This window comes from Ursus arctos, unplaced genomic scaffold, assembly GCF_023065955.2.
Source record: "Ursus arctos isolate Adak ecotype North America unplaced genomic scaffold, UrsArc2.0 scaffold_6, whole genome shotgun sequence".
NCBI classification, from domain to species: domain Eukaryota; kingdom Metazoa; phylum Chordata; class Mammalia; order Carnivora; family Ursidae; genus Ursus; species Ursus arctos.
This window is the reverse complement of record NW_026623078.1, coordinates 73,912,095-73,932,925: the sequence shown is the minus strand read 5'-3', so window position 1 is coordinate 73,932,925 and position 20,831 is coordinate 73,912,095. Positions and strand designations below refer to the sequence as shown.

Below are 20,831 nucleotides of genomic sequence, written 5' to 3'. Positions count from 1 at the left end.
ATCACAGGGAAGGGAATACAGGGCAGATAGAGGAGGCTGTGCATTGGAATTACCTAAAGAATTAAAAAAAAAAAATCCTGGTGCTCAGGATCTGCCTGCAGAAATTCTGATTTAATATGTTTGCAGTGTGGCCTAGTTTGGGGGATATTTAAAAACTCCCTGGATGATTCTCACACCCAGCCACTGGTTGAGAGCACAGGGAATTGTGAGAGAGGGCAGATCTGCGTGGGAAACTGTGATAGGACCTCCGGCAGACAGGAAGGGACAGATGAGGTGCCAGATGTTTTGAAAGAGGGAGTATGAGAGGAAAGAAGAGGGAGAAGGTGGGGAGGCCATTTTTTACCAAGCTTAATCTAAGCGTATAAGCTGTTTTGCAATTTGGCTTGAAGAAGTGGTGGCAGGGGAAGGGTGAGGGTTATTCTCCTAGCGCCTCTGTCATGGCTAATTTTATGTGCCAGCTCGGCTGGGCAGCAAAACCCAGATATTTAGTCAAACGTTCATCTATATGTTTCTCTGAAGGTACTTTTGATGAGATTAACACTTAAATCAGTAGACTTTGAGTAAAGCAGATTGTCCTCCGTAATATGGGTGAGCCTCATCCAATCAGTTGAAGACCTAGATAGAAAAAGACTGACCTTCCCAAAGGAAGAAGGAATTCTGCCAGCCGACTGCCTTTGGACTTGACCTCCAGGTCTTCCCTGGTTCCCAGCCCACCCACCTACTCTGCAGACTTTGCACTTGTCACTTCCCACAAACACATGAGCCAAATTGTTAAAATCTCCCTCTCTCAACCTCTCTCTGTGCATAGACACAAAACATTGGGTTTGTTTCTCTGAAGAACCCAGACTGATACAACCCCGATGAGGTGGTATTATTAATTTACTCCATTTTACAGGTGAGAAAGCAGGTTTAGTAACATGTCGGCCTCTGGGCAAGTGGGGGAGACAGGCTACGAGGCCAGACAGCTGGCTCTAGTGTCGGCCGGTTCTGCCTTCCAGATTCTTTTTGAGAGGCGGTCAGCGTGGTGTCCAGTCATGAAAAGCTAGATAGTTCTGCGGAAATCACTTCTTCCTTCTGAGCCCCGTTGCTTTATCCCCAAAATGAGGGGTACACTCAGGTAGACCCTTTCAACCCTTCTTAACTTGTATCCGCTTGTAGCAAATGCTGGAAGCTGATGCTGGTCCCCTGGGGTTGCACCAGTGCCTCTGGGCAGTGATGTGAGTGCCCACGTCCACTTTGCCTTGTCCCTTGCTGTCCGTCTGCTCCATCTCATCTCCCTGTCTTTGTGGGCTGACCCTCTGGCTCACTGAGACCTCCTCGGTTTCTCAACTCCTATTCATCCCTTCCTCCATGGAGCTCTTCCAGCTGCCACCGTCTGACACATTAGCAATATCAGAAGCTCAGAGTGATTGCTTCCAGCCAAACACTTGCTTGATTTTGAACATAGTCTCATCTTGCCACACTGGCTGCTGGCACTCTGCTTAAGCTTCTCTGTGTCTGTATGTGTGCATGTGAGTGTGTGCTTGTGAGCGTGTGTGTGTGTGTGTGTGTGTGTGTATGTGTGTGTGCTCCTTTTCTTTTTTTTTTTTTTTTAAGGGTTGTGTTCATTTATTTGAGAAAGAGAGAGGGCACAGGAGCAGGGGAGGGGCAGAGGGAAACTCCCCGCTGAACAGGGAGTCCGACGCGGGGTTTGATCCCAGGACCCCAAGATCATGACCTGAGCCAAAGGCAGACGCTTCACTGACTGAGCCACCCAGGCGCCCCTGTGTGCTCCTTTCTAAATAAGTCACCCACATTTTTAATCCTATACATCTCCGAGTAGACCAGCTCTACCCACAGACTTGTAGTGTTTTACCCAAGGCTATAGGCTATTGGTCTATTGTCAGCATTTTTCCCGCTCCACTTGCTATCTGCATGAACTCTGGTAGGTCAAAGTCCAGTACTGGCACTAAAGGGATTGGGGAGCTTGCCTCTGCTTGCGAAGGGCCCTAGAGATTCAGGTCAGGTCCGCACCCTCTTCCTTATCTCTCATTGCGCTTGTTTCCCTTCTCACCTGACACTTGTTCAGTTTATCAGGCATCGTTTATTTTTAATCAGTTTATTGAGGTATAATTAACACACAATAAGTGGACATATTTAAAGTGTTCCCTGTTAAGGTTTTCCACATGAGCATATCCGTGAAAATAGCACCACAATCAAATGAATGAACACATCCATCGCCCCCAAAAGCATCCTGTGCCCCCGTCATCTCCCCTTCTCTCCTTGCCCCCATCCCCACTAAATATTAGTTTGCGTTTTCTAGAATTTCACGTAAATGGAATCAGATAGTGTGAACTCTTGTTTTGGGGGAGGGTCTGGCTCTTTTTTGTTAGTGTAATTATTTTGAGATTCATGCAGGTGAATGCAGTTTATTCATTATGACTGATGAGTAGTCTTCCATTGTATGGATAGACCACAGTTTGTTCATCTCTTCACCATGGGTGGGCACACGGTTACTCTTAGTTTTGGGGTTTTGCCAATAAGCCTATACTCATTTATGTAAAAGTCCTTGTATGGACATATATTTTCATTTTTCGTAAAGATCTAGACGAGGGGCATCTGGATGATGTGGTAGGTATGTATCTGACTTTTAAAGAAACTTCCAAATTGTTTTCCAAAGCAATTGTACTGTATTTCATTCCCACTGGCGGTGTGCAAGAAAGAGGTCTGGTGGGGGGCGCCTGGGTGGCTCAGTCCTTAAGCGTCTGCCTTCGGCTCAGGGCGTGATCCCGGCGATCTGGGATCAAGCCCCATATCAGGCTCCTCCGCTGGGAGCCTGCTTCTTCCTCTCCCACTCCCCCTGCTTGTGTTCCCTCTCTCGCTGACTGTCTCCCTCTGTCAAATAAATGAATAAATAAAATCTTAAAAAAAAAAAAAGAAAGAGGTCTGGTGGTTCAGATCCTAGGCAGTCCTTGGGCGGGGGTGGGGGTGGGGGACGAATGTGGACGAATGAGCCCTGCTTTGTGCCCCCCCACACTACTATAGCCAGGTGAAAGAAAACTAAAAGAGGTCAAAACCGATGTTGAAGGAGAAATGCATTTGAAATGCACCAGGAGAGGAGGACAGGGCAGATGGGAGAGCAGGGGTGGAGCCGGTAGTAAGGGTGGGAGTGTGGCTATGATGGGCCCAGGACACATGCCACTCTGGGATTCCACCAACCTGGAATGACCCTGAAAGTCTGGGACAAGTAGTCTTTTTACAATATTGCTATTGTCCCATTTTGAATAATATTGCTGGGAGGATGGCAGGTAGGGTGAAGCCTTAAAATGTGGTCTCTGTTGATATGGCTTTGATTTCTCTACTCATTGGAAAGTTCCTGAAGGGGTCACTTTCATTGTCGCTTATACTGGACTGCCTTTTAAGGAAGGACATGATAAGCTTGTCTAATTTTCCCAAATTTGGGGAAGGACTGAATTCTCACCCTCGTACCCTTCAGAGCCTCCTGGTGAGTGAGTCCCTCCGCATCCCATCACCTGCCTCCCTGCCTGATTGGCTGCAAGCCTGGTTTGGGGTACAGGGGGTCTTTCAAGTGAGACAAGGCTCCCTGCGAGTGGGAACCCCGTCTGTGTTCCCCATCTGTACCCCCAGCAATAAGCTCAGTGCCTGTGTTGGTTGTTGCCCAAAGATATTTTTATAGCCACACCGGCTGCCGAGGGAAGCCTGCTCTGGATGCTGAAGTCTTCCCCGGGGATGCTTTGCTTGCTGGTTCTAGGGGAGATTCGGACGAAGGGAAGAAAGCCAATGGTGCCGGATCCCCACTGTGTGCCGGGCATTGTGAGTCAGCCCATAGGTACTCTGCATCATGATTCTACAGCAAAGGACTTGTTACTTCATCTGCTGTTACTGAGGCAATGGGAGCTCTGAGCACTCAGGACACTCGCCCAATGCCACACAGCCCCTCGTACTTCCCCTGATACTTTAAAGCCCCTCCATCCGTATCCCAGATGTGCTGAGATCATTGCCTTGAAAGATACATAGCTCTCAGGCACGAAGCACTCCCTGCGTGGCAGGCGCTGGGGAACAATGAGTGATTTGGGAGAGAAGCTGCAAGGGGGGGGTTGGGGGGGGGAAGGGCACGAGGATGAGGAGAGAGGCCAGAACCGGCCTTGAAGCGAGTTATGCCCCAGGCTAAGGAACATGTGTTTACCCTGTGGGTGGTGGAAAACAACAGAAGGTTTGTGTTCAAATGAAGAACAGGATTGGACGTAGAGCATCTGGCCGCAGTGGGCAGAAGACAGGGGCAGGGCCGGAAGCAGGGACAGCAGTTCTAACACCGCCAGAGACAGAGCAAAGGTGTGGTGATGAGGTGCCTATGGGATCGAGCCCTTACGCGCAGATGTTGTGTGAAATGCGCTCCGTGTGCTCACTCAGGTAGTAAGTACTCAGAACTACTTTACCCAGTAAGTGCTACTGTCACCCCCATTTTCCAGGTGAGGAAACTGAGGCACAGAGAGACTGAGTCACAACCATCGCTCTCATGATAGGACATGCCCAGAAGAGATGCGTCCTCTCACTCTGGCTCTTACAGCCAGTGGATGATGGCATTTGAACTTACATATTCTGGATCCAAAGCTGGATCCTTTTTTTTTTTTTATGATTTATTTATTTATTTGAGAGAGAGAGAGAGAATCCTCAAGCAGACTCCCCACTGAGCATGGAGCCCGATGTGGGGCTCGATCCCTGGACCCTGGGATCATGACCTGAGCCGGAATCAGGAGTCGGACGTGTAACTGACTGTGCCACCCAGGCACCCCCAAAGCTGGCACTCTTAACCTCTGTGCCTTGTGCACTTGTCCCCTCACTGACCAGATCGCATCGGATCACAGACCTCCAGGGAGGGAAGACATCTCTGCGAGGGTGAAGACCACCCCCTGCCCCTCCACAGCCCCAGCCAGGTGTTCAACTGTCTCCTGTGCCATCTGCTTAAACAATTCTAGTGACGAGGGCCTCCTGCCCCTGCCCGGGCATCCAGGGACACGTGTGGCACTAGCATTATGGGAATTTTATCCTGTTTGTCGAGCTCAGGCGAATGTGGCCCAGTACTTCTGGTGCTTTCTCTGAGCCTTGGCTGGTCCCCAAGACAGCACCAGAGGGTGTGAGCTGTGGCTGCTGTGACAACCTGGGACAAAGTCCGCTAGGGACTCCCTGGCGTGTTCTTTGCGCGTAAATCATCACGAGGTGGCCGGCCAGTGCTAATTGGCTGCATTTGAACTATAACAACGTTCAAACCCAGCAAGACAATTAAAACTGAAAATGATCAGCTGGGACTAAAAGGACTCAAAGGGTAATTGCTTCGTAACAAGCCGCGCTGCTCCACGTAGCAGGAAGGGTTGACGGGACTGGAATTAATTATATTGGAATACTTGTTTATTTTTATAGAGCTTTTTAAAATCATTTGGATTTGGCCAAGTTTTGCCTTTCCCCAGTACTCCGGGCTTTGGGTAACTGCGTGGATATATCTGCCAAGTGCGGTTACTGCTGTTCTTGGAAACCACAAAGGCACGAAAACACACTCGCCGTTTATCAGCGAGATCAATCCTTTTATTGCCTCTGTAATAATGATGCCTACGTTTGTATAGCGCTTGTACCGTTTTCAAAATGCACTCGGCCTTCACAACGACCCCGAGATGGCTCAGGGCTGGAATTCCCAGTTGGAGGTGATGACACAAAGGCAGGGGGAAGTGAGCCACTCAGCGGACCAATAGGACAGCCGCGACTGGAGTCCGGGCTGCCTGCCTCTCCTCTGTGCTGTTTGCCCTAGCGGACTAGAAAAGACGCATCCGGTGTGCCAGGTGGGCAAGGCTTACCCTGCCGTCAAGGAGAAGAGAGAAAGTCATCCTGGAGGTTCAAGCAGAAGTTGAAACTCATTAATGAATTAGCCGTTTAAACTGAGAGACATTAAAAGAGGTCATCGATCAGGTAGAAGAGGTGCTTTTGACAATGAGGTTGCTGTAGGAAGGCCAAAGCGAGGAACTTTGGTTTGGAGTTAGCAGCCCTGGGTTTGTGCTCTGCTTCGTCCCTTGCGTGGGGGGTGGGGGGGGGAGGGAGGTCCTGTATCTTGTCACATGACTCTTCCTCTGCAATCTCAGTTTTCTCTTCTGTACAATGGGTCTAACTATGACCTTCACCAGCGTGATGGTGAAGGTCAAATGACAAATGGCATGTGCCAGAGCCAGACCAACGCAAGCTCCTTTTGTCCCTGGCATTTTTCTGTCTGATGTCCCTATTTTAACTGACTGTGACATAATAAACAACAACAACGAAAAACCTGGCTGCTTTTGCGGGCTGCTTTTCAAAAGACTTTATTCCCTATATTTTAAACTGTGCTTTATTTATTTATTTTTAAAGATTTTATTTATTTTTTGGCAGAGAGAGAGAGACCAAGAGAGAGGGAACACAAGCAGGAGGAGTGGGAGAGGGGAAAGCAGGCTCCCCACTGAGCAAGGAGCCGGATGCAGGGCTTGATCCCAGGACCTTGGGATCATGACCTGAGCCGAAGGCAGACACTTAATGACTGAGCCACCCAGGCGCCCCTTAAAGTGTGTTTTAAAGTATGTTTTCCAATAGTGCTACCATAATTTGTTTATCCATCCACTTTTTAATGATTGTTTCCAGTTTGGGGCTATTATACATTAAGCTGCAATGTACAAGTGTTTGAATGGATATATGCCGTCATTTTGCCATGTAAATGCCTAGGAGTGGAATGAATGAGGTGGTAAATATGTATTTACCTTTTAAAAACCTGTCTCTATTTTATTTTATTTTACTTTATTTTATTTTTGTCTCTTTTGATTTTTTAATTGATCACCTATTGTCTCCTACTAGTCACTGGACACCACTTTCCTCAGGAATTTATTCAGCTGTTGGTATAAATGACACATAGGCACCAACTAATATGAAAAGTATTGCGTTCCTCATATAGTAAGGTTTCCCCAAGAATAAGGGACTCAATAAATGTTTATTAGAAAGAAAAAAAAAGTATGTTTTCCAACTATAACAGGAGGAGTTACTAGCATTTCAAAATTTAAGGAAACAGGCAGGAAAACGCTTCTGGGTAAGCACGAGGTGAACCAGCTACCGTAAACCAAACAGCACCTAAGAGATGTGCCTTCTATTTCTGGTGCTCGTACTACTTGCAGCTTTTGGTGACAACCCTGCCCAGGTTGGCCAGCCCTAATGCTTGTTCTGGGGCTGGAGTTTTCCAGAACTCATGAATGTAAAGCTGCAGGATATAGGAGGGTCACCTCCAGATTTTGCAGCCCAGTAAAAGACTGTTTTTGTGCAGTGCACTATGGATTAATCCCTACCAGACAGGGTGGTTCTAGGCGTTGTACAGCACATGCAAAAATAAACAGGAGTCAGCTTGTTTCCCAGTAGGTGCTTAGAATCTAGTTGGGCAAAGAAGATGGACACATGTGAAGTGCTTAGAATATTTGACTCTCATGGAGCTCTTGCCTTGTGTCAGGAACCGGGCTGGGCCTGCTGTAAGTGTTACCTCTTTTCATCCGATGAGATAAGCACTGTTGCTCTTACCCCTATCTTATAGCACAGGAAACCGAAATTTAGAGGGTTTTCGGGCCCTTCCAGAGACAACTCAATCCATCTGCCTCCAAAGACCCTCCTCATACCACGACCGATGCTACCAAACTCAATGAATGGGCGCCCTAACCAGCCCCGAATCTGGGTTCATGGTCCAAAATATCATTAACCAAAGTGCAAACAAATAGTTTGCTTGCAAAAGAATTCACCTTAAGGAAAGGTGAAGAGGTGACAAGGGATGAATGGCAGTGACTTCTGGGGTTTGACTGGCCTGGCTTTGAGTCCTGGACCCATCACTTACAGCTGCGACTTGATGAGCTGCCTTGGAACTCCGTCCTGACATCTCTGTGACAGAACGAGAACGTTCGTACGTTAAACAAGCCAACCTTTGGAAAGCACCTGTCGCAGGGGGACCAATACGCGGCTCCTTCATCCTGCCTCCCATTTAATAGCTGCTCACCAGCAGCCCTTGCCCTTGAGCCCCATGCTCTGCCCCAGGCTGCCTTACCCACCCTCTCTTTGTAGAGTTTATACACCAGGTGTCCTGCTCACCTGCTTTGAAGCTTAGCAGCTTCTGGCTTCCCTCCTCCCATCCCTGGTGTGTTCTCGGTCTAGGAAAGATTCCGCATGCCCACCTTATGCACGGTCATCGATGGAGTCCAGCTCCCAACCTTGACAGTGGCCCTCAGAACAGGGAAGTGTGTTTACAGTTCACAAATGTGTTTGAATTCCCTGGACCTGATGTCAGAAAAACCAGAACTTCAGCATGACCTCCAGCAGCCCAGACTGGCCCCACGGGATGCTGTTGCTGGCAGGAAGTCTGTCCTTCAGCCGAGCTGAGCCCCGGGAGGACGGGACCCAGCTGAAGTCAGAACCGCCTGTGAATAGATGCTGAGCTTTTTTGCAAATGTTCTACTGTCCTAAATGAAGCTCCATGCACACGCTTGTGTGCCCGCGGGAGTGTCTCTGGGGGTAGACATCTTGGAGAGACATCATCAGCTCCTAGACGTACACACTTTCAAGTTGACCTAGTGCTGCTGAATGGCTCCCGGACTGGTTGCAAAAATTCACACTCCCTCAGAATCGATGACAATTCTGTTTCTTCATGATCTATCTGCTCTTGGTATTGTCTGACTTAAATTTTTACAAATTCGTTATTGTGAAATGACATACCCTTGTTGGTTCAATTTGTATTTCCCAGACTACTCGTGAAGGCAAACATTTTTACGTGTGCTTTTTTTTTTTTTTAAGATTTATTTATTTATTATTCTAGAGTGCCCATAAATGGGGGAAGGGCAGAGAGAGAGAATGCAAAGCCCGATGTGGGGTTCTGAACTCATGACCCTGAGATCATGACCTGAGCTGAAATCAAGAGTCCAGTGCTTAACCCACTGAGCCACCTAGGACCCCCCACATATGCTTTTTGACCAGTTGTGTTCCCATTGTCTTTTCTGACTTTTTGTTCATTTTTTAAATTGGGTTGTCTATTGTTTTCCTATGAATTGCCTAGGAGTCCTTCCCGGCTTGTAGACCCCTGACTTCTCACTGTACAGTCACACCCTGTTCCTGTGTCTCTTCCTCATTTTACAAGGACACTAATCCCATCATGGGGGCCCTGACCTCATCAAAACCTAATCACCTCCCAAAGGCTCCACCTCCGAGTACCATCACACTGGGGCTCAGGGCTTTGACAGATGAATTTGGGGTGAGACACAGACCTTCAGTCCATAGCAAATAAATGTACAGGGAGGGTCTGTGTGCCCAACACCAGGATCCCCCCCATGGGAATGTCTTGCCCAGGATCACAGCCGGGAAGGTGACATTGGTTCAATCACAGAGTTCATTCAGATTTCACGAGCTTGCCTTGCCCTCTTGTGTGTGTGTGTGTGTGTGTGTGTGTGTGTGTGTGGTTTTATGCCGTTGTAGCATATATAGATTGGATTAAACCGCCACCGCAGTCCAGACACAGAGCTCCCTCACCGTCACCCACTCCTGCCTAATATCCATTCTAGCCTGTGATTTTCATTTGAAGCATCTTAAAGACAGAGCTGGCTACACCCATTCTCTGTTTCTCTGGATGACATCAAAAGAGTGAATTAAAATCCACAAAGTTGCAGGGCACCTGGGTGGCTCAGTCGGTTACCTGTCTGTCTTTGGCTCAAATCATGATCTCAGGGTCCTGGGATCCAGCCCCCAGTCGGTCTTCCTGCCCAGTGGGGAGGCTGCTTCTCCCTGTCCCTCTGCCCCTCCCCCTGGCTTGTGCGCTCTCACTCTCTCTCTCTCTCAAATAAATATATAAAACCTTAAAAAAAAAAAAAAGCACAGTGTCATCTGCATGCAGGATACGAGAGGGAGCGAGCACACCATCCCGGCTGTGGCCGCCTGGCTCTGAGGCACGGCTCCGCTCCTCACTAGCTGGGCAACCTTGACTCCCCTCTTAGGGCCCCGTGCAGAGAAGGGGGCGACACGGCTTGCCAGGAGGAGCTGCCGTGTTGTACGGCGGCCAATAAGCGCCTAGTGAGTGATAGTTACTATGATCGAGGTTTTCTCCTTCGGCATCACCCGCATTACCCGGATTGCCTTCCACATGAATGGAAGTCACGGCTGCTCCGGCCCCCTCGCGCCAGGCCAGCGGACGAGCACCCTACGGAGGATGCCCTCTATTTCCTTTCGGGCTTCCTCCTCCACTTTGCTCCCCAGCAGGAGTGGTGGCTGGGCGGGGGCGGCCTCCTAAACTCATTAGCTGGGCTCTCCCACCATCCCCCCTCCCGCGTGTTTCACACGTTCCCGTTTCACGGGCAGCTTGCCAGGGAAGCCGCTGGCCTCCGCCGTCTGGCTGGGCCAAGCGGGCCTGTGCCAGCGCTGACGTGCTGGGTGCCCTTTTCAGAGGAGCACCGCGGTGCCGTGGCTCCCCATCTCCGCAGGGAGGGCTGTGCTGGGGAGAGCTGAGAGCATCCTTCCTGGGGGAGCAGCTATTCCGGGCATCTCATTAGCATAATCTCAGGAATTAATGGCTTGATTGATGGTCCACGTTTCCCCACAGTTTTCTATAAATGATAATGTATTAAAACGAGATGGAGGAAAGAAAACATGACACGACATATATTATTTAGGTGTTTGCAGAGAGGCTGACGCACAAACACACACGATTTATCAACAGTCATTTTTTGCACGGTGTTCTGAGCCCCAAGCCTCCAAGATGTGGAATTAATTTCATAGCAGGTGATTCGAGGCTATTTCGCACAGGCCATCTGTCGCTTCTTCATCTACCTTTCTGCTGTGACAATAATTAATCATTTCAGCGACTGCCTTGGCCCCAGAAAGTCCATTCTGGCTGAGAGCTCTGTAAGGGTGGGTAGCGCTCGAGTATTTGTTTCGAAGCCATGGGTTTCCATGAAGCAGGTGTGTTCAAATATTTTTCTCACTCGCTTTTATCTGTCCACACCAGTGACCCCCCCCCCCCCCGAGGGCTGCTTCGGAGAATGTTAGATTGTTGTTGCTGAAACTGTTCCTGTTCTTCTTTTGCAGTTGCAGAAACCAAGTTCAGAGAGGTTGCTTGAATTGTCCAGGGTCACACAGCGAACCTGAGAGAGCTGGGACCAGAACCCGGACCTGTCAGCTTTTCCTGCCTTGGTCTGAAGTGGTTCTTCCATGGAAAGGAATGTCACCAGAAATAAGATAGTCCTAGGAACCCAAGGAGTAAGCTCAGTGTGGGACATTTGGGGCACCATCAAATTAAGTGCTACAAGTCAATGACTTATTCATCCCAGAAATCAAATATCATTGTGCTATAAGGTGAGATTCATGAGAAAAAAAAAATCAGCTCTTTGAAGGAATGTGAGTGACTGGTCTACCGTGCTTGGTGTAACAGCGGAAGAGATAAAATGCCAGGCTGTTTCGTTGTCCAAGATGCATTCACCTACTGACGTTTATTGATTTATTAATGACACAAATAGTTATTGATTGACTATTCATGCCAGGCCCTGGGCTAGGTGCTGGAAACACAATGACGAAGTTCTAACACACACAGAACTGATATTTTAGTGGGTGGACATACAATGAAGAATTAAACACAGATTGGGATGCTGCTTCACAAGAGATAAATGCGGGGCAGAGGCCAGGAAGAGCTGGGACCTTCTTTCCTATGCGTGAGGGTGCCTTCAGCTGGGATGGTCGCAGAGGCCCCTGGGAGAAAACCGCCTTTGTGATTGGACCAGGAGGGATGGGAGCCATGCATGCGGCCGTGGGAGGGAGACCGTTTCAGGCAGCGGTGACTGCATCACAAAGGTGATGGAAGGACGATCAGCGGGGCAGAGATGGCGTCAGGGATGGGGAGGCTGCCCACGAAGAGGGTGAGAGAGCCAAGTGGGAGGCAGGCTGTTCAAGTCCTTCCTCACAGGTCATGGTGCAGAGTCTGCATTTAGCTCAAGGGAAGCTATGGGAGGGGTTGTAGCTCCTTGCTCCCGGTGTTTCCCCAACGTCACCAGTGACTGGGGATTAGCCAGGGTCCAATACACATCTGCTGAATGATGAAGAATGGGGAGGTGGGTGCACAGAGCCCAGAAATCAAAGGGCCAGAGCTTGGGTAGACAGGATCAGCATGGGATAAGAAGCACTGGGGGGTGAGCATAGGTTTTGCTTGGTTTCAGCGGCTGGACCAGCTTGGCCGCAAGGGAGCCGCATGTCAGGCTGGAGACATCCCCTGGGGGTCAATTGAGAAGAGCCTTGAATGCCACCATCATTAACTGCCGAGAGCTAGCAGTCACAGAGGCTCTGGAAGAGACCTGCTTTTCCAAGACAAAGATTATAATTGGTTATTGATGTCCTATTTGTATGCTAATGTTGCTCAATAACGTAGCTAAACCATAATTAACGCTCCGGCTTCCTCTAAAAAAAGCCCACTGAAAGGTCAATGGATTTCATATAATAAATTATTAAATAATGGGAAACACAGGAAGTTAGGCTTCTTGGCTCTAATCTTTTCAGGTTTTATTAACCATCATTTATTAAAAGCACTGACAATGTTTACATTTTGCTACTGCCAGCTCCAGAAATTTTTGGAGTTGGAGTCCGTGTTGAGTGGAAAAATATATTGTTTGCCAGACTTCATCTGTCTGGAGATCAAGACAGCATTACCTCTGTGATCTGACTTCTCATCGCCATGTGTCAATGCGAAGTCAAATAGTGCGGCCACGCCTTGGCAGGCCTTCTGCTGTATGGAGACCCTGATGAATGGCTCTGTGACGCCAGTTCGCTTTATTTGGTAATCGCGAAAATACACCAGGACCCTCTGTGGATAAAATCCTTACTCCTGTCCCACAGATTCTGCCAGAGGGAAGATCTCACTCGTAAGGGATGAGCAGGACAAAAAGAGGCCGATGAGCTTGGGCTCTAGGGTCACACTGAGTTTGAACCCCCGCTTGACCTCTCAGTAGCTGTGGACCTTGGATTTACCTCTTCCGTGACTCATTATTTTCCTGAACTAGAATAGAGGGGTGTGAGTGATTCGTAGAGCCCAGAGGTGTGGAGACTAAGAAAAGGCACAGAAAATGCTCTGGGCAGAGCCTGGCAAATGTAGGTTTTCCAATGAGCGTTAGGCGTCATCATTGTTACAGTCTACCGAGGCTGAGACAAGGATTTCAATACTGGGTGAACAGAATCAATGTTAGAAATGCTTCCCCACGAAGGATGTGAGGACCTTTGGATTTTAGCCCTCGTTCTGAATGATGGGATTTTGGCAAATTTCCGGCCTTAATTTCCCCATTTCATGTTTGAGCCTGAGACATCAAAGATGTTTGCCACACCCAAGGACTCACTCCCTGGGAATGCAGAGTACTTTACATAGAGTCGTCATTCAACAAGCAGATGATTGATGATCAGCTTCCAAAAAATACACTGCGATGATGAAAGAATCCCACATAATCCCAGCATCTTAATACAGCAACCCTAACTCTGTATGAACTTTTCTTCTGGTCTTTTTTTCCTCCCGGTCATGTTTTCAAGTGCAGTTTTAGCTGTAATTCCAATCAAAGGACACACACCGTGATTTTTTGGGGACCATAGAGTCGAATATTAAACATAATCTCAGTTCAGAACACACTCTGATTTTTTCCAAGCCCATCGAATTTTGTGTCTCGTGTTCCCTGTTTGAATTCAGCACTACGTAAGTGTTTTGACGTTGTTGCTTGGTTTTAACAAACCCGAGTATCACGGATGTTGCTGTTGGAGGTATGAGTTGGCTGGCTTTGCATCTGTCAAACACTGTACATTCCGACGTATTTCCAATTATGTAAATTTCTCAAGAGTAAAGGAGTCAGTGAAGCAGGCGGAGTCCATGTCGGCAAGGTCTCAGATGCTAGTGAGCCCTTCTCTTGGCCTTGGCCATGAAGAGAATGTCAGAGAAGCATTACTCGGATCGTCATGGCTGGCTGGCTCGACCCAGGTCTTCACCATTTTAGATGCCCCCATGCATGCTTGGTGGCATTGGTGATACTGCAGGCATCCTGTGAGAATGATCATTTTTAAAAAAATTAATAAACTATGTTTAAGGGCAGTTGTAGATCTCTAGAACAGTTGAGCAGAAAGTAGAGCCTTCCTTATACCTCCCCAATCCCACCCACAGTTTTTCCTGTTGTTAACATCTTGCATTAATTTGGTATATTTGTAACAATTGAAGAACCAATATCGATACAGTATTGTTAGCTGAAGCCCGTAGACTACATTAGGGTTCACCCTTGGCGTTGTACATTTCGCAGTTTAGACAAATGTATAATGAATGACATATATCAGCTTTCCAGGATAATACAGAATCGTTTTACTGCCCTAAAAATCCTCTGGGCTCCCTTTAAGTCCCCCTGCCTCCGTTCCCCTCAGGTCCATGGCCACCACTGGCCTTTTGCTATCTCCACAGCTTTGCCTTTTCCAGAATGTCAAACAGCTGGGACCATGCAGTACGTAGCTTCTTCAGACTGGCTTTTTTTTTTTTTTTCCCCTGGCAAAACTCATTTAAGGTTCCTCCATATCTTTTCACGATTTGATAGCCCGTGCGTTTTTATCTCCAAGTACTAGTTCACTGTATGGATATACCACAATTTATTCGTGTATAAAAGTACAACTTGGTTGCTTCCATGTGTTGGCAACGATGAATAAAGCTGCTATAAATATGTGTGTAGATTTTTGTGTGAACTAAGTTTTCAATACAGTTGAGTAAATAACAAGGAGCACAATTGCTGGAGTGTATGTTAAAATTTTTTCTTTTTTCTTTTTTGACTTAAAAAAGCCTAGGTACCCTTTAAGAGTTCTCTACAATGTTATACAAGAACAATTATACTTGAAACATTTCAGTGTGTTGGAAGGGAGGGTCTGGTGGGAAAGGTGTTTGTTCCTACCTCCTTGCAACGGTACATAAGGGGACAGTCTGGCATGTACACGCCATAAAAACTTTCCAGATCTAGATACTTCAGTACACAATGTTTTTAACTCCATGACGTTAATAAACTTTGGCCATTCTGCCATCCCACCAGCTACAAAATTTTCTCTGTAGGTAAGGAGTACCCTTTATTACCATATGTGAAAAATGAATGAAAATCCATAAAAAATAGGGGCACCTGGGTGCTAAAGTCTGTTAAAGTGTCTGACTCTTAGTTTCAGCTCAGGTCATGATCTCAGCGTTGTGAGATCGAGCCCTGTGTCAGACTCTGCGCTCAGCATGGTGTCTGCTTAAGACTTTCTCTCCTTCTGCTCCTCCCCCTCAAATAAATAAATAAATCTTTAAAAAATCCATATAAAATAAATATTCAAATAGAAGTTAGAGAAGTGTGACCCACACCTCATTTTACCTCATTTGATTATTTTCAGAGAGAAATCAGTGTGATGAACACTAACATTTCCGTGACTTGGTTTTAACAAATACTGAGGTTTTGCAAATACTGAGGTTGCGCTGTTTTATCCATCTCTCAGTTTTTTGCTTCATTTTTTAAAAAAGATTTTATTTATTTATTTGACAGAGAGAGACAGTGAGAGAGGGAACACAAGCAGGGGGAGTGGGAGAGGAAGAAGCAGGTTCCCAGCGGAGCACGGAGCCCCATGTGGGACTCGATCCCAGGACTCTGGGATCACGCCCTGAGCCAAAGGCAGACGCTTAACGACTGAGCCACACAGTTGTTATTATTTTTTTTTGCTTCATTATTTTAAAATAAATTCTGCACAGTCTATTAACGCTATTTGCAATGGCTTCCTACTATTGCACGTTACATTGAGTGAATTATGTTCCCCCAATTTTTCCATTGTTGGATAGTAAACACCACCACAGTGGATATCTTGGAGTCTTAAGCATGTTGATATTTCATGAAGGCTAATATATGAAACCTTTCTCTCCCTCCCACAAGATCTGGTACAATGAGAGAAAAGTGTTAGGGTCAGATGGATGGAGAATAAGGTATTGGCCATATGGATTTCCACATACCACCCCCCCCCCCCGTATCAACTTCACATCTTTTCTTGCTCAATGCAGAACAAAACGAGCCTCCCAAAGGCAGCATAGAAAAGGGGAGTCCAACATATGTCTGAAGGCAATTGTTGGGCTTCATGTCCCAAATGTACCCATTTGTTGAGTCCGTCTCTCCCAATTGGGGCAGCATGAAAGAGGGGAGGATTCTGACTCTTCTAGGGTATGGAATTTCCCCCTATAAAAAGAACCCCGAGGACTGGGAGATAAATGGTCCCCCTTACAAAAGATTTTGGATTAATCTCCAGATGGGGGATTCCTGAATCAAAGAGTAAATGCGATTTTATGGCATGGTGCCAAATTGCTTTCCAAAAGAGCTGTACCTTTGTATGTTCCTACAAACCATGAATGAAGCTGCCCAAATTTTAAATTGGCCAAATTGCATAAATACCTTTAACATTATTGTATTCCAATAATAAGACTGCTGGGTAGAAATCGTGGACTGTTCCCTGGTAGAGCTTGCCAAAACCCAACTAATCAAATTGGGTGTTAGCACCCTTATGCAGACAGCGGGGGCTGTCTGAACTGAATCAGGCACCAGTTGGAAAGCATGAAATTACTGACTTTGTTTAAATCTAACTGCAATTTATCTGAAAGAACAGCACTGAAAGGTGACATTTGTCTTAGTGAGTTTCCCATTCATTTCTGGAGCCAGAGTTCATCAGTCATGCAGCTCAAGTGCATGATACACGCGGATGAATATTTATTATAGATGATGGAGTATCCTTCTGGCAACATAATACACTTCTTTCACTTGAAAAGGGAATTCAAACAGACCCATGATGGACTGCTTGCGTGACTGTGGGGGCCTTTCCCCTCCCTTCTGGGAAAATCTGTGGAGAATCCGCCATTTTGGTTAAGGGAGAATCCACTTGGTTAGTGTCCATGTGTAAAATGGTTTTAAAACATCATGACTAGTTAAATTTAGTTAATTAAATTTGGAAATATTGGAAAATAATTGCTACCTCGAAAATAATTCATTACCAGTTGATGAAAAAACCAGTTACATATCTGAATTCAGCCAATAGTTTTAGAGCATCTTGGTTGTTTGAATGTAACCCCCATTGTTTGAATCTTTGTAAATTTATATGTGAAGACACAGATTTGGCCTGATTCACAGAGTTTCTATGCACTCAAAAAGGATCTTAAAATAAAGCATGCATTTCCAACATTGATCTGACACTGGAGGTTAAGTGCTTCTTTCTGAGGAAATGCAAGATCAAAGACAATGAAATGACAGGAAAAAATTTACTCAGAGCATCATTTTTTCTTTTTAATTTAGAAGCCACTCCTCTTCCCAGGAGAGCTGAGCAGAAAAATCACTAGAAAAATAGCTTCCTTGTGCCCATTAAGCTACCTTTTGTTTTCTTTTGATGACCGATGGGAATCTTGTTCATTAAAATTGTATGGATGCCTTCTCCTTTCCTCCCACTGTTTATTTACACATAAAAAATAGATGATTTCAAGAATTCAAGCATCATGCTTTCCAAAGCTGCTGAAAACATCCACGAACAGTCATCTGTATTTGCAGAACCAAGGGGACTTGCCTAAAATATACAACGGTGTATTCAAGTGGGTATATTTGTGGAGGTGTGGACAAGGCTGGGGATCTGAAGAAAAGCAGCATTACAACAAACCTTCCTTGTCTTGTTTTAACAAAGAAGAATCACCCTCCCTCCCCAGTCTCCAGACACATGCCTTTCCCATTATGTGCTCAATGGAAGTTACAGGAGGCACAGTGAGTATGGGGAGACTGAAACCAAAAGTATGGCCATTGAGGAAGATTAAACTCAATTTGACCTCCAAGGCTGATGGACAAATGATGATTAGAAAGAGGATATGCATATCTAAATTGCATTTTATCTCTATTACAGTCTAACGACATTACTAACATTGCTGTTTGATAATTCGTCAACGTGAAAATGTGTCCACTTATCTCTGGCTATAAAAACAATCATTGATTCAGCCCCTCAACGTGGGTCTTGCCAAACGATCATGGGCAGATGGTCAGACCATCGAATCAGGTTTGGATCCAAATCGCCTCTGCCTTTCTCTCTCTTTCTCCATTTCTCCTCTTCCCTTCTTTTCTCCCAAACAAGCATTGTTGTATTCCCGCTGCATGTTTAACATGGTCTGGTGTCTGGCTGTTCAGATACTCACTGGTGATTGTGGTCAAGTCACTTGAAATCTTGGAACTTTGTGTTTTTTTTTTTTTAATAATATTTTTTATTATATTATGTTAGTCACCATACAGTACATCCCTAGTTTTTGATGTGAATTTCCACGATTCATTAGTTGCGTATAACACCCAGTGCACCATGCAATACGTGCCCTTTTTTCCTCCTTAAAAGGGGGATGGGTTCTGCCCCTAGTAACTCACAGAGTTGTTGAGAATCATGAAAGTCAAAGCATTTGTAGGCAGTAAAGTGCTATAGAAACATGAAAACCCAGGTCCCGGTGGGGCTACAGTATTCATTTATGTGTTCATGGAGCGCTCACTGTGTACTAGGGAATGGGCTGAGTTTTAACACATGTGAAAATTAGTAAAATGTACTCCCCGGGCTTTCTACTTTTTCAATCCAGTAAAGACTGTAGACGGGGAGCTAGTGTTGGGGAGAACATCCCATTCAGACAAAAGAGCATGTGTCAAGGTGGAGAGGTGGGGACGGTGTATGGCATCAAAGGGTCATCTCCTGCCTTGAGAACATCCATGTTTGTTAACCTAGACTCCACCCCTGCATCGCTGTATTCCTTGTGACCTGGGCCAGCCCAGGTGCAGCCTGCTCAGTGACCCTGACGGATGCGGTTGCTGTTATGGAATCATCGTGTGGCTGCTGGTGAGGGATGGAGGTGAAACAGAGAAGGTGATGCATAGTGTAGACACGAGATTGCCTTGGGAGGATGCCCATTCTTTTGCATTCATCCCTTTTCCTGGTGCTTTGGTGCACTTCAGATGAATGACATGCCCTGACAGGCTCTGTTTAGATCATGGACTTACTGGGTCCCTGGGAAAAAGGAGCCCTGGCAAGAGCCTCTCAGATGGCAGAGCTGGCGCTCTCCCCAGCCCCAGGACACAGACACTGGAGCAGCACATGCAGAAGAGAGTCAACCACACTGGCTCTGAATTGTAGTTTCCACATACACTATCTGTACGATCTAGAGCAAGGTACCTGAGTTCTAGAAGCCTCGATTCAGTATTTGAAAAATGAGAGTAATAACAGAAGCAGCCCTGTCGTGCGGCTGCTGGTGCACAGCAGTGCTCCACACCGGGCTTCATACCTATTAAGCACGTAGTCTATGCTTCTGTTGCAGGGATTACTTGTTTCCTAATTTTCAGAGAATTAGCGGGGGGGCGGGGGGAGAAAGAAAAATGGTGTCATCTTTTCCATGGGTAGGTACCACTTCTTTCTTTCAGAGGGAATTTTTTTTTTTTTTAAAGCAAGATAGCAGTCAAGAGGGAGATGTTCCAGCTGTTAAGCCAGCTGCTGCAAAGGACATTTTCCTGCAGGTGTTTCTGCACAGTTTTCCCAGCAGGTGTTTCCAGGGTGTACTTCCTAGCCTGTATGGTCTGGAAGGTCCTCTTTCTGGCTGGGCAGCCTGCACTGTGTTGCAGGAACATGGAGCCCCTGAATCTGAGAGGTTTATAACAGCAAAGGTTGGGTTCTTACTCATGTTACCCATCCACTGAGGTTTGGCTGGGGATGGGGATGCTTGGATCCTCTTGGTCCCTCAGGGATGGGAAAGATGTTCCATGAAATCGGTTCCATGAATTTCAAGGCAGGAAAAGGGAATGTGGTAGATCTTGCACTGGTTCTTAAAGCTTTTCCTGGGAGCCACACACATGACTCTTGGTGACACTTCACTGGACGGAGATAGGAAGGGCGATCCCTCCCTGAAGTGGAAGGGGTGGAGAACTAGAGATATTTGGTGAACAGCACTGATGATTCCCAGGGCCTCCAACAGCTCTTTCCCTTTCTTTTTTGAACATGGAAACCTGACTTTATTGGGGTCACAGTGTGATGAGCCATGGGGGACAAATCATTATTGCTCTAATGAAGTCATGGCGATTCCATTCATCTTTGCCAAGGTTGGTCTTGACTACAGGGGAGCATGTGACCAGCTCTGACCAGTACCCTGCTTGAGGAACTTCTGGAAAAAGTCTCTTGCTGATAAAGGGAGAAAATGGCACAAAGAAAGGATTTTTGTTGTTGCTGTCCCTGCCCTCTTTCTTTCTTTCTTTCTTTCTTTCTTTTTTTTAAAGATTTTATTTATTTATTCGACAGAGATAGAGACAGCCAGCGAGAGAGGGAACACAAGCAGGAGGAGTGGGAGAGGAAGAAGCAGGCTCATAGCGGAGGAGCCTGATGTGGGGCTCGATCCCATAACGCCGGGATCACGCCCTGAGCCGAAGGCAGGCGCTTAACCGCTGTGCCACCCAGGCGCCCCTGCCCTCTTTCTTCTATGGGATACTGTAATTGTTACTGTTACTGTGTGAGACAATGGAGCTATTATATTATTTAAGCCCTCTATGTCAAAATTCTGGATTTTTAGCCAACACAGCCGAATCTCATTCTAACGAGTAGACCATGTCAGGGGTTCCTAAACTTGACTAATCAGAAGAGGCATTTATTAAAAAGAGATTCCTAGGCCCCTCCTTAGAAGATTCCTAGTAAGTAGGTTAAGGGTGGGACCCAGGAACCTGCATTTTAACAAGAGCCCTGAGGTGATTCTTACGATTAAAGTTTGA

General features: G+C 46.5%; 1 long non-coding RNA gene across 1 annotated transcript in view; it reads left to right on the top strand.

Moving 5' to 3' along the window:
* Nucleotides 1-14,739, top strand: part of LOC130542948 (uncharacterized) — a 35,763-nt gene extending 21,024 nt beyond the window's left edge. Inside the window, exon 2 of the long non-coding RNA XR_008957879.1 lies at nucleotides 11,107-14,739. This is a non-coding gene — a long non-coding RNA (uncharacterized LOC130542948). The remainder of the gene's footprint in view (nucleotides 1-11,106) is intronic.
* Nucleotides 14,740-20,831: the final 6,092 nt, after the last annotated feature.